The sequence below is a fragment of the Lissotriton helveticus genome, chromosome 8 (assembly GCF_964261635.1).
Source record: "Lissotriton helveticus chromosome 8, aLisHel1.1, whole genome shotgun sequence".
Lineage (NCBI taxonomy): Eukaryota > Metazoa > Chordata > Amphibia > Caudata > Salamandridae > Lissotriton > Lissotriton helveticus.
The window spans coordinates 1,031,458,229-1,031,473,234 of NC_136069.1; the positions used below are offsets into that span (position 1 = coordinate 1,031,458,229).

At 43.4% G+C, this 15,006-nt stretch overlaps 1 pseudogene across 1 annotated transcript in view; it reads right to left on the reverse strand.

Moving 5' to 3' along the window:
• The window catches only part of LOC144773076 (toll-like receptor 8 pseudogene), a 283,267-nt pseudogene that overhangs the window by 157,362 nt on the left and 110,899 nt on the right, over positions 1-15,006 (reverse strand). Inside the window, exon 2 of the transcript XR_013599914.1 lies at positions 8,139-8,194. The product of XR_013599914.1 is annotated as a toll-like receptor 8 pseudogene (transcript). The remainder of the gene's footprint in view (positions 1-8,138; positions 8,195-15,006) is intronic.

Here is a 15,006-nt window from a genome sequence, read left to right on the forward strand (position 1 = left end):
ATCGCCGTCATAGCATCCAAACGCTTTTAAAAAACTGACCTTAGCCCCAACATTTGGTCCATCGCCTTACCCATTTGGGCCAAGTCAGTTAGGCCTGTGGCCGAGTCCTGCACCACCACTGGTGCCCTCGATGGCTCAGGGGCCTGCGTGGCGGGGGGCGGTTTAGACTGCACCAGCAGTGCCTCGACCGGGAAGTCTTTGCGGGTCTGTTTGTGGTTACATTTGGACCTCCACAACCCCTGGGTCGAGGGTCCCGCCACGTCGTCCGGTGGGGAGGCAACTACGACGCCCGAGTCCTCCTGTCTGCGCGCCTCGATAAATCCTTGCGCCCACACTGGTCCCTTCGCCTTGGCCATGGCCATAAATTCAGCCCACAGCCCATCCTGCGGCATGCCCGGTTGCGAGTCGTCCACACAGGACCCCTGGGTGAACAACGGAAAGGGGGTCCCGAGTCCGTCCTCATGGAGTTGGCTTCTGCCCTTGCGGGTCCCTGGTTTTCTTCTATGTTTTCTGAACTGTCGGGCCAGCCATTCCTTTTCAACCCTCGGCGTAGCGACAGACCTCAAATGACAAGGGTAAAATTAACAATATCTTAATCCCCTCCCTCTGGGTCCGAACATGGTGCTTGCCCGCCCGCACCCTTGGAGGCATGCATCGGTCTCAACCTGCAGAACATGGCCTTACATCTATTCCTGGGGGATTAGCCCCTTCTACCAGTGTGGAGTGTTTATTCTGTCTTTACCGTGGTGGCCACGCCCACCGCTGGGGGCGGGCCCCAGTGACACCAATGTGGAGAAGTGTGGCTCACAGGTTAGAGGAGGCAGACCCTGATGCAGAGGTCAGCCCGGGACCAGGGTTCAATTCCCGACGCGGCAGGGTCTTGAGCCTAAAATGTCCACGGACTCGATAATTCTCGCCTCGGTGCCTACTCGAATCATGGGTTCACACTCTGCAGCTCTGGGCAATGGCTTGCTTAATCTCCACTACGGCCCCCCGCGGCGGGATGCCTGGTCTTCACCTTGGGGATGCCCAGTAGGGGTAATCTCGCAGGGAAAGCCAGGACGGGTTCCCAAAGCAAGCGCTAAGAGACCTGTCGGTGATTTGGCGCTATATAAATCGAAATTAACATAACATAACATAACCAATTTGATTTGGGGGACGGGAGCCCGGCCTGCCTGCCATGCGGCGTTTTGGCCATGACCGCTGTGCAAAGAGGGGGGGAACGGCTCTTTATTAAGTTATGAATGACGGAGCTCACCCCGCCTCGCAAGCCCCACCCCACGTGGATTCCTTGCGCGGTGAGTCCCTCCGCTTAGCGATAGAGGAGGCGGGAGCCCGCCCCGCCCCACCTCCGCCTGTCACTAATGCTGGGGGGGGGCAGCGGCCGAGTGCTGCTGGGGCTCCACTGCCAACGGGAGCCCCGGCGCATCCCCGTGCTGTTCACCTGCGCTCTGCGCCAGGCAGGGGTGTGGTGGGCACAGTCGCAAGGGGACGGCCCGCCACGACGCACATGCAATGCGGACGACGGGGTTCACCCGCCTTAATTCGCTGACAGACAGTGGAGCCGGGGGACGCTGCACGCCTGCTACCCCTCACCGGGCCTACCGCAAGGTGGGCGGCCCGGTGCCCGAAGCGGGAGGTGGGGGCCCACCCCACGTGCTGCACTCTTTGCAGGGCACCCCCGCTCTGAGGGACCACTGATGCACGAGAGTAAGACAGGAGCTCACCCCGCCAGGAGTGAGCTAGCTGTGCAGATTGCTGAAGCCATTCCGAACCCATAACCAGGTATCTAAGGCACACCCATGCCTCTGGTGAGTGCCTCTAATGCCAGCCGTGCTGGTCTGGGTGTCTTACACCACACTACATACTCCCGGTGCGCATCTGCGAACACGAGCACCGCGCCTAGCTAAGGACAACAGAAAGCGATTGATTAGCCAATGTAGAGCAGGTGACGGAGGGGGGAGGATGTACACAATGGCCGGCGTCTCTAATCCCGGGTGCATCTACTTTCCGTCACAGCGTGCCGCGGGCCTCCCTGAAGAGAGGGAGCCCCGATGACGAGCATGTGCTAAAAACGGCTCACAGCACCCAAATGGCACCAGTCAGGGCAAAAACGGCCCCCTTGACACTCAAAGTACGATGCACCCAGCTCCAGCAACAGCCGCAAGGCTGACGCCCCGGAGGGCCCCCATGCGCCTCGCACGATTACGGGTAAAAACGCCCAACCAAGTCTCACGCATCTCGCGTGAGACCCGTACACCACAGCCGGACAAAGGGGACGAGTCGCACTACTGGTGTGCAACTTGTACTACGGTTAGTAAAGCTCACACCTCGCGGACCCCTCTGCTTGGGGTGCGCACGCGATGCGGAGCGTACCAGCCTCAGTGATGCCGTGTACGCTACGCATAGGGGCCCTCCGAGGCGCCAGCCCCACAAACATTGCCAATCCAAGTGCATCACCCCTTAAGCAATGTATCGACCACAAGCCACTAACGGAGGACGGGAGCCCAGCCCGCTTCCGTGTGTCCAATCATTGCAGGGCTCCCCTGAAGAGAGGGAGCCCCGATGCGGAAACCGGAGGACGGAAGTCCACCCCGCCACCGCGGGGCTCGCCTGAAGAGAGGGAGCCCCGATGCAGTAACAGGAGGACAGGATCCATGATCGCCGCACGGCTCCCCAGCCATGTAGGGAGACCAGATGCCCTCGTAACCGAGGACTGGAGCCCACCCCGCCTCCACCTGCCCCCTTAGAACGATCCAGAGGTAAGCCCTCCCCTGGCAGCGCGTCATGGCGCCCACGGGGAGGGGCAGGTGATGTTTGCCGAGCCTCCCATCCTAGCCCCGGACAAGGGGTGGGGGGTGCTCCGACTAGTGGCCACTAGGGTGGCTGCCCTGCCAAAGTCCCCCTGCGTGGGACGCGGGCAGCGGCAATCTGGATGCAATGTGAAGAAGGTTCTCGGCAGAATTGCAGTAATAGGAGGTGCTTGAGGGGGAATCTTGCAAACTGCTTTACACCCCTCTGGAGAAGGATAGCTTCAAACCTGCAGGGAAGAGAGGTGAGAAGAAAGGAGAGGTTTCTGATGTAAACCAGGACCGGGATCAATTTCCTCTCATTTTTGGTCAAGAAAGCTATCTTGTTGGCTGCATTGAGGAATGGTCCTTATGTATTGCGGAGCAATAAGTTCACTATTAGATCTGCTTTATGCCACGCGACCGATCAGAAACAATGGGAACTGGGCAAAAGAATGGGGGAACTCAATAGTTTGGGGGCCAAGGCTCAAATGAAATTTCCAGCTATGCTCCGAGTCATGTGGAACAATCAAATGCGCAATATACGGTCTATAGCGGAGGCTGACAGCCTGATAGAATCCCTAAGGAAAGAGGGCCGCTCCTAAGTAGATGAGTTTGTCAATGTAACTTTAACTTAAAAATGCTGGAAAAAAGAAAAAACCCTAAGGAGAAGAAGACGTAGAAAGGAAAATCACATAATTCAAACAATAATTAAATATTAGCATCACTGTGGGGTGACGGGTGGTTTGAGTATGGTTATAGATAGGGCTCCTCCCCTAGTGGTTCAATAGGCTTTATGCCGGATAGTTTGGGGAGGGTTCCCATGGGGAGGGGGAGGGTGCACTGAGTGGGGAGCAGTGGAAAAAATAAGTCCTCATTAGACAAAACAGATACACAACACATTGTATTTTGGCAAATTTTAAAAGAACTTAGGGATCCTCAAGTCCAAGCAGTTGGGATAAACCAACAAAAAAAAGAAATACATAAATGGCAGGAAGAGATTATAAAGTTATAACAACAACATGGAATGTAAATGGATTAAGGTAAAAAAAAAAACAGACAGAGGGGGTATTGGGATACCTAGAAGACTCTAAGGCCCAAGTTTGAATCATACAAGAAACCCACCTAACGGCATGTGAGAGCAGGGGGTTATACTCCAAACAAACAAAAAAGGATAGGGAGTTATGAAGCATCAGACCAATCAGCGTACTCTAAAGGGGTGGCAATAATTGTTAGGAAGGGGTCAGGGATAGAAATGGTCACCTCCAATTCTGATAATTCAGGTAGATGGGTTACGGCCACTCTCAAGTGTTTGGGTCATCAGTTTGTGTGCGTTTGTTTCTACGGCACGAATACGGATGACCCCCAATACATAGTGGATATGTAATTGGGATTAGCAGGGGCAACATCGCCTATAATAATAGAATGCGATTTTAATACTCTTTTGGACCCAATACTGGATAGATCCACAAGTAGGAGGGGGGCTCAGGCCCAAGCACCTAAAACTAGGTCGGCTTTAAAACACATGTTACATGGTTTGGGTATGGTTGATTCTTGGAGGTATCTAATGAATGGTAAAAGAGCCTATACTTTTCATAGCAAGAAGCACCATCATTTTTCTTGTCTAGATTATACATTAGTAGATAGAGAATGGGCCGGGAAAATAAAAGAGGTACATATAGTTCCAGGGCACATCTCAGATCACAATATGGTTAGCATCACATTGGGGGAGATTAGTGTTAGGAACAACGTTAGATGGACGCTGAATAGGGCCGTATTATTGGATTTAGGCATGGCAACTGTTTTGAAGGAAAAAACTGTTGAATTTTTCCGGATGAATGCTTATTCAGCACCAGTTGGTGTCATCTGGGACACCTTCAAGGCCTATGCTCGGGGGTGCTGCAATGTCAGGTCTCATATCAGAATAAAGTGGAGAGAGCTGACTGAAAAAAGTTGGAGGAAGAGATTGGGTTATTAGAAGGAAGGGTGCAGCAGGCTACGCAGTATAGTGTGGAGATGGTAAAAAATTTGGATGAAGCCAGATTGAATTACAGAATGAGATTGGAAATAAAGAGAAAAGAAAGGTGGGAGGCAAGCCGTATGCAACATTTCGAGTATGGCGAGAAAGCCGGAGCCTTATTAGCCTGGAAGGCAAGGGCAGATAGGACGAGAAGCCATATAGGAGAGTTGGTCATTAATCGTGAGGGGGATATTACCAATAATAAGAAGGATATTCAGGGAACTATGGTAAAACTCTTTTCAGAATTGTATGCAGAGTCTGAGAAGCCGGCTGAAAAGGTCTTAAATGGATGGTTAAATAATATTGGTCTCTCGGTTTTAACAACATAAGGGAGGAACCGGGTTGACTCACCAATTACGGAGGAGGAATTTAGAGAACAATTTAAACATATGAAAAATGGTAAGGCGGCCAGCCCTGATTCAGTACCAGTGGAGGTGTATAAATTGATAATAGAGGAGATAGTACTGGAAATGGTGATCCTTTTTAATTCAGTATATAAGGAGGGAGAACAGATGAGCAGATCATCCCTATCTAACAGCTTCCAACGCATAGTAAGATCGCATTGTATGCAGATGATTTGGTAGTTTATACTTCTGATCCAGCGCAAACATTGATTAGGATATAGCAATTGACAACTGAATTTGGCACACTTTCTGGTTATTTAGTCAATATTTCAAAAACTGAAGTAATGTGTTGGAACATGGTTGGATGGGGTGGCAGAGTTTGTTCAGAGTTTAAATATCTGAGGATAAGGATAACAATTGTGGAACAAATCAATGAGATCCCTTCTCGGAATTTGAAGCGAGTGATGAAGGAGGTCGTCAGACAACTAGCCAGGTGGAAGAACTTACCCCTTTCAATATATGGGAGGGTTAATTTGATAAAAATGTCTGTTCTCCCAAAATTAACTTACCTTTTTAATTGCATACCACTCAGCTTCCCTAAAGATGAAATAAATAAAATACAGGGGAAGATATCTAGCTTTATTTGGGCATCACGGAAATAAGGCTCTCTTGGATGAAACTCAGAAGTTGCCTGAAGAAGGGGGTTTAGCCCAATCCAGACCTTAGATTGTATTGTATGGCCTTTCAATTTAAGAATGTTCGCATGTTGGCAGGGGAGCCGGGAAGTACTACATGGGGTCTAATACTGAGTGAAATGACTAAAGAAGTGAGGGGAGCCTATCAATATAAGTTTGGAGCCCAATCATTTTTCACAAAAGTAAGGTTAAATGTGTTAAAAGCAGCTATTAGCCTATGGCTCGCAGTGATATGGTCCTTAAAGATTGGCTATTTCTCTGATTTTGCCCCGATTTGGGAATCCCCGGGGACGCCAGAATTCCTAGAAGATGCCCTGAGCCTACCCTTAAAGATGGCTGGGATAACAAAATGGGGTGATTTGAAAACAATAGATGGATTGGTCCCCTGGGAGGTCCTGAATATTAGAACAGGCAATATGCTTTCCAGGTTTAAATATCTGCAGCTTACCTCATGGGCCCTGGCTGAAGTTTAGGAAGTTTGAGGCAATTGGGAATTTGAGACCTTGCTTCAGGATTCTGGTCCGAAAGCTAAAGAAGTGGCAATATGGTCCTGGAGGCAGAGGAAGAGAAAATGAAGGATTTATCAGGAGTCTGGACAGATATATTACAGGAGGGTAGTGTACAATCTCTGTGGAAAGACTCTGTGCAAATACTTTATGCCACAGTGACACCAGCAAATTTTAAACATCACCATTGATTTGTTATCCATAGGTTGTACTGGACACCACAAAGATTATCTAAGTTTGTATTACAGCCTGTCCCAAGATGAAAAAGATGCAACTACCCAAAGGCAAATGATATACATGTATTTTTTGCATGTCCCAGACTGAAAGAATTTTGGAGGTCTGTAGAAAACACCATAAGGACCATTTTGGGAGTAAATATAACTCTAACCGTCACATTGGTGCTCCTCGGGTTGGATTTCGCTTCCCAACAGGCCCTAAATAACAAGCTTTGTAATCAACAGGTAGGGAGGAGGATTTCTGGTCCATTCATTTCCCAGACTCAATATGCAAAATTATCAAAAGAGAGAATGGACACTTGTAACTACGTGACCGTAGGTTAAATTGAATCACCCTCATAAACGCTATGTTAATTGTGCGGTGTATATCGTTTCTCCGCCCCACATATGCGTTACGGCATTGTCATTGGGTGTCCAAAAACATGCTGTATGCCAGCCTCAACCTGAGGCAACCTCTGGCTTAAGTAGTAGTGTCCATAGATAGTGGGAGACCCCCAAAGAAAGTGAAAAGGAATTGGGAGGTAGTGTTTAAAAAGCAAAGCTCCACCGTAAGTAAATTTTAATGTAAAAGGGTAGAGTTTTGTTGTTAAAAATGGTGGGTATAATTTGAGATCGTGTTACTGAATCTCATTATAACACGTGGTTCACAAGGTCAACATGTTTCTGCTTCATTCCGCCCAGCCGGGTCTACGGAGCATTCGTCAGGACAGACACAACAAACAACATATGTGTTACTTACACAAATTGTGAAGTATTTCAATAGTGTTAGGCTCAATGCTTAGTTTCTAACTTGTTTAGATTTCCTACAATAAAAACAAAAGAAACATAACATACAGATATTGGGGTGCAGGTTCAGCACTATGTATAAAGAACTTCAATTTGAGATTTTTAGAAAAAACTTGCTAATATTAAATACTATATTCAGAAGAGTAGTCCCACTAAGGACCGCTAACGTCTGTGCCACACTCAGAGGCGAAATCTTTTCAATGCAGATGTACACACGGATCTCAGAGTCTGACTGTGTGTTATATGGTTTTGATCTGTCTGGAAATTACCCCTCTGTTAAGATCTATGCTTTCGTCAAGTTGGTATAGCAAACTGGGGTAAAGAAATTCACGTTTATAATTAAATTAAAGGCCACAGGCTCTATATAGTCTGATCAGGTGCCTGACGTTTATGTCGCACTAGTTCCTAGGTTGCAGGAGGCCTGGAATGTATTCAGATAAATGGCCATGGGCTGTATATTGTATGACCAAGTGCTTGATCGTTATATCGCGCTAGTACTGTGGTTGTAGAAAGTGTATTGTTTGCGCCCGTTAATGCAGAGTAAGTAATTAAGTAGTCTCATATAGAGGTATCTTGATCTCTTCATGAATTACTTTTAGCCCACAGTTATAGTGCGTCATGGAGCGCTCACTGTAAAGGTGTATTTTAAACAGTGTGTCAAGCGTTCAGAGAAACGCGGTATTAGTTGCGTTATCTGGTGCGTAATGCATCAATCCCTGTTTAAATGGTGGAACGTTAATTGTGAGACGTATATTGTATTACCTTATTGTTGGAAACCTCTCGCTTCAGCAGGGAGTGTGGGATTCTCTGGTCCCGAGCTGGGGAGAGAACCGCAGTTTGTACATCAGCTGAAATGATCTCTTTTTTTAAACCATCAAATTCCTCTTGACAAATTTTTTCCCACACACATTTTTTGTCTTTCTTCAACAATTCCGTTAATGTTACAGTTTTTGCTGAGAAGTTATGAATAAACTTCTAATAAAATTCATAGAGTCCTAAAAATGAAGCCACATTCTCTTTCGTTTAGTTATGGCATCAACCAAACCTGGTCTAGGGTCAACACCTTGTTTTGAGATTACATGGTCTAGATACTCTATTGAATCCTTGCCAAATTCACACTTTTCACGGTTAGCAACCACACCAAACTTTTATAATCTCTCTAACACAGTAGACATGCGTTTAATATCATGAATAGATTGATTCTCCCCTGCAATCAAAATATCATCTTGAAAGGTTACTACCCCATCAACTCCTTCCAATACATTCTCCAAAACACGTTGGAAGACGGATGCCGCCGATGCAAGCCCAAACCGCATCCGTTTGAATTGATAAGAGCCCATGGGAGATACAAATGCCGTGAGATGTCTTGAAGACTCCTCTACTACTATCTGATGATAAGCAGATGCTAGGTCAATTTTGGAAAAGACTCTAGCACCGGAAAATGTACAGATGTTGTTGTCAATCCTGGGTAATGGGTGTGAATCAACTCAAATAACTTTGTTCAAGCTCCTTAGGTCAACACACACTCTCAATTTACAATTTTTTTCCTTGCAATAACTAATGGACTTAGCCATAAAGATGATTCAATGGGTTCTATGACTCCATCATCACACATTTTTTTAAGGATATCTGCCAAGTCTTGACGTACACTAAAAGGTACATTCCTCAACTTGTGTTTAATTGAGGTTACATTATGCTGCGCCTTAATTTTATGTTGAAATCCCTTTATTTTCCCTAACTTGTCTGCAAAAACCTTAGGGAATTTTTCAAACTATTTGCTGCTACTGTCGCATTTCTCAACAGTGTCCGTGTTTTCCTCATCATCAGTTACTAAAGACACTTGTACTTTTCTCCCAGGTCTAAGTGTCATACCAAATAGGCCCTGGTGATAACAGCCAAGTATCTTTAGGCCTTTCTTTTCAACATAGACTTTCCCAAAGATTAAGCGTCCTTTGAATTTAAGTTGGCATTCAAAGTACCCTGACAGTTCAATCTTTCTTCCATCATATGTAACTGGATTCATTTCTGGGGGAAATAGAGTACGTTCACCCCACACTTCATCAAACAGTTCATTAGTTATCATTGTCATTCTGGCACCAGAATCAATGAGTAGTCTCAGATTTTCCCCATCAATTTCTATGTGCTCATAAGGATCAACACAGTCGAATTTATCATCTTGAACCACCACAATCATGTCTCTAATGCCTCTGGAACAATTATGTTCTTCTTCTGAGCTGTCACTTTGATCACCCTCAAGAACAGAATTTATTTTATCTTTGGGTGTCTGGCAAACTTTTGCAAAATGCCCAATTTTGTTACACAATTTGCACTTCACACTTCTCACAGGGCATGGTCTACCATTAGCTGCATGCTTAGAATTCCCACACCTAAAGCAAATGTTTTTCTGTGAAAAGAAACTATTTTTATTATCTTTTTTTTAACAACTTTTTTAAAGTTATTGTTTTGCCTTGAGACTGTAGACACTCTCTATGTCTCTATGTAGACTCACTATAGACACTCCACTGTTTTCCTTTCGAGTGAGTTCTCTGCGTGCCTTACGTGAAACCTTAATTCCCTTCACGATGTCAATTGTTTCAGCAAGATTAGGATTTCTCAATGTGAGCAGTTTTCTTGAACTTTTTCATTAAAACAACACACAACAATTTGATCACGAATAAGTTGATCTGTGAAATTTTCGAATTGACACTCTGCCGCCAACATACGTAAAACAGCAACATAAGTATCAATGGATTCATCTTGCATCTGCTGCCTTGTGAAAAACTTGTATCTGTTAACAATTAAACTAGGTTGTACATCAAATTGTTTCTCTAATTTCTTAACAGCCAGTTCAAATTCATCTAAATCTTCTTGATCTTGTGGGACAATATATGGTGGTAGATGCTCATAAATAGATTGGCCCTCGAACCCAAATTGTGTTCCAATAAAAATCTTTCTTTCAGGCCGATATCTATTACCACCATTTGCTCCTAAATATTTAGTAAAGGCCCTGTACTAATTCCGCCAAGGCACTGGGGGATCACCAGGAGTTTGAAGAAAAGGAGGAGGTGCACCAACATTCTGCATCATGGCCATGACACTTAAAACTGTATGAATATAAGTTACAAGAAATTACAAATGATCATAAAAGTCACTATTCAATGTTAGGTGATAATATTCAATCACCAACACAAGAAGAATTGTAAGAAATAAAACTCAGTTAAATGATTTTGAATTTATTTTCCTGATAGTAAAAGGCTGTTAAGGAATTGTTACTCCTTTTAACGTGTGCATATCACGGATAAGCGTTGAAGACAAGACTTGTTCCTGCTTTTGACTTGTGCATATCACAGATATACATTGAGAACATGTACTTTATAAGTGTATTTTTCCTTATGGCAAAAGTATGAATTTGTGTTACTTGGGTCTGCATGTGCACAGCACGGATGTGCTATTTCTAGAAAGAAATACATTTTGTAAAAGAAACACTTAAAGACAACTTTGTGATGTTCCTCTTGCTGTGGAGGTCGGTGTTCTAGTTGTTGTTTTTTTTTTTTTAAACCACTTCCTGTAGTCCTTCTTCAGTTGCCACTCTTCAAGTATTGCAGGAAACAACTGAAAAGCTGGTGACTGACTGATATACTCCACAAGAAGAAACTCGATTTTTTGTAAATAAATTGAGTAAGCAACTTATAACTTACTTTGTGGTTTTGTTATCAGTAAGCTTTGTTTCCTTTACACAACAGTCTTTGAAAAGGATTGACTCTGTGGGACACAATTTAAATTTTGCGCTTGAAAAGGCAGAGAGAGACGGTTTCAATTTCACGCTTGGGAAGACAGAGCGAGACGGACTTCTTTAGTCAGAAACAAACAGTCAATTTAACACACAGCAGGGTGTATTCAAAACCTTGCTCTTGGTGAAAGCGCACAGCGGTTTACGGTTACTAATGAGAAACTGCCTCACACTGGAATAGGCGCACGTAGATGTGTTTATCTTTATTTGAGCTGTAAACAACCTCGCGCTTACTAAGAAATTAGCACGTCATAAAAACAATGAAGGATTCACTGCTGCCTCGCGCTCTGCTCCTCGCGCACAGATGGATGCATTTACTTTTAAGTAACTTCAATGCTGCCTCGCGCTCTGCTCCTCGCGCACAGACAAATGTGTTTATTTTTTAAAAGCTTCGTCACAAAAACAATGAAGGATTCACTGCTGCCTCGCGCTCTGCTTGCTCTGCTCCTCGCGCACAGATGGATGCATTTACTTTTAGCTAACTTCAATGCTGCCTTGCGCTCTGCTCCTCGCGCACAGACGAATGTGTTTAATTTTGAAAAGCTTCACTGCTCCCTCGCACTCTGTTCTTCACACAGACGGCTGTAATTACTTTTTAAATTGTTAAATGCTTTCCATGCCAAAGTGATAATATCAAGCCATCAACATTTATGTTTACTTTGAGTAATATGTGGTCGCTCTCATAATTAATTATAACCTGCGGTTACATTCTTTAACTCGAAGTTTAATTGAAAAATTTCCAGGCAATAATTCACGCACACAGCAAGATATCTTCCTTATGTTAAGCAGATTTCAAGCTTCAAATGGCATTCGCATATCACTACACGCGATTCAGCACAGTCTTTTCACAAATAATCAAAAATATATAATCTGGAAACTCGAGATGAAAGCTAATTATCCTGCGCTTGAAATCGGCATATAAATAAAAGTATACAGGCCTGTTTTTCTCCAGTAAAAGCGAACTTTTTCCTGTTTCTCTTCAATGAAAGTAATTTTTCTTTGATATTCAATCTTTAGTTGGTAGAAATGCTTCTTTGCTGTGTGGATTCTTTGCTGTGACCAAAGCGTCGCCAAAATGTAATGAAGTATGAAGGAGGAAATGCCAGAAGACGTAAATACTTCAAGATAAAGGTTTATTGGTCACAGCTGCAGCAGCCCCAGAGTAACTGTGAAACATAGAATCCCTGAACTCATAATACACATAAAACATTCTGGATTCCCATGACAAGAAGTCATGATGTAATGAAACCAGACCACCACACATACAGATAAGGTAAGAAGGAGATAATGCAAACTTCCGGTAACCCAATATCTGGCATCTAAGTGTGATTACATTCATCTAATAAAAATTACACATGGGCTAAAACCGTATCACTTAAATCTAGTCTTCTCCCCAAGAGTCCCGTGGCAGCATGAGTTAAAAACTTTGTTTCACTTTTTGTCTTTTTCAAGATTGAGGATATTAAGGCCGTTAAGAGTGACACAACAGCAAGTGTCTCAGTTGGTAATGTTTTGTTAAACACTTTTTTGTGAGGCACACGCTTCTATAGAACTATTACAGTTATGTTATATAAAAAATCCCTGTGACTGCCTTCACACGGCCCAGAAAATTAGGTAATTTTCTGAGCCACTTACATGCAGCCACATGGATTACTTCGATGTTTGAGCCCTGAGTTAAAGGCAGCTTATACTCCTACTTAAAGAAAAAATACTCCTGCCATCCTACATCCATTGATACTCATCTTTAGGTGCTCTAATATTTGCACTCATAGAGGAATACTGTTAAGTGGCCATCGATAAGTGGACTTTATGGCCTGTTCACAGCTTGGATCTTGATACACTTGGAATCCCTCTTTGTAGAAGAGGGATGTACCTATATCTTTGCCCAGGATAAAGACCAAGATTTTTTCACCTCAGCTGTAGTATCACTTACTACTGTCGGATATATGAACTTTTTCCTAGGTGGATGTCTCAGAGCATGTACTTTGGTGGATTGCCTCGGCCATCTGGGGTGAGCTCCTCAGTAGTAGCTCCTCATGGTTACCCATTCCTGAGGGTTGGTCCCCTGCCGCTTTTGGATGAATTCCACAGCGCATAAATCATGGCAGGTTGCCTAATGCCCATTCCTATGAGTTGCTACTCTGATATCCTGGGTAGAATCCTTAGAATATTTACCATGGCAAGTGATATAATTACCTATAATATAGGCAGCTTATTCACTACTCTTTGATGGACCGCTAAGAGCATGTTACAGCTGGGTGCATAATACCCATTCCTAAGGGTTGTTCCTTATCAGCTCTATGGAAGATTCCTTAGAGCATGTGCCATGTCTTGTGACTTAATGGGCATTTCTTTGGGTTGTTCCACCTCTTAGATGGATTTTACAATGAATGTGGCATGGTTGGTTGCATAATACCCATTTCTATGAGTGGTGTTTTGTTATTTCTATGTGGACTACACACCATGTCCTGCAGTCGAAGAAAGATGGCAACTCCCAAGGAAATCAGCTTTCATCTGTGGGCTCTTTCTATGGGCACATTCAACCCATGTTTTACTATTTGTCTGCACTAGTGCTCACTAAATGCATGGCATTGCCGCACAACACAAATTATAATTTGTTTTCCAATTTAACAGTAATATTTGAGGAGAAGTGTAATTTTGATCCCATCTGAGTGACTGTAGGAGTGCATCATAATCATAAGTACAAAGCACACGAATATATTCTGTGTGGTTAATGTTACCAAGGAAATGGAGTCTTGCATATTTAAAATATTGCACATGAAGATTTTTATTAATGTGATAGGAGAAGTTACCATAAAATGTGTCCCATTGTGAGGCTAATAAAATAGAATCTGTAAGTGTAAACTAATGTTTAAACATGTGTACAAGTAACATGAATTATTTCTATGCGAGTGCATTTGAAATGGCATAGTCATAATTCTTTACAATTTATCCATGTATTGAGAGGTTGCATTTATTATGTGTGTAGAAATGTGCACATATTCTGTAACCCTGTGCACTAATAAAGTTGATTGCAGTGGCCCTGAGAAGCCAGTTCAGTTCAAGTTCAAGTTTCAAGTCTAACATGTACTTTGTATTTAACCTTCAATGTAGAAGGCATTTGTTGTATTTGTGTTTCCACTACAGGTATGAACAAAGATTAGTTTACATGGAAAGGGTTTCTTTTCATTAGATAGTGATCCAGCGGGCTATAGAAAATATATCATAAACTACGCTACCCAACTTCATAACCTATAAACAAAATTCTATACTAAATATGGACCCATTTATGAACCTGATATATTTTGGGCCTACTGAATCAGGTGGTCAGAATAAATCTATATACACATTATCTACACACTATATACATATTTATACATTTGCAAAAAGAATATTGTCATTAGAATAAAACCCAACCATTTAAACGACCACCATAGGTGACGTGATCTAGCTAATGGTAACCTATACTTCTAAATAATCAAGACCAGCTTGTTTGTCAAAAGTAAGATTTTATTTTCTAAATTATGGTATATATGTTGTAAGTTTTATAAATGAAATTTATTTCCAATAAAGCAAGCATGATGGTAAGAAATATGAAAAAATACAATTTAAGCAATTGAATCAATTTTAAAGAAATTATATAAAGTTTAGCATTTCTAAAACCTATTTCCCTAACTGAGCTAAATAGACAGAAATTAAAGTAAAGATCTTTGAGGATTCTTACGTGCTCCACGCAAAGTCCAGCAGCACATCACCCTCATCGGAAAGTCAGAAAGCAGCAGCCAGCCCAACCCTAAGGGCATGACTTTTTATACCTTTCTACGCTAACTAAACTAGCAA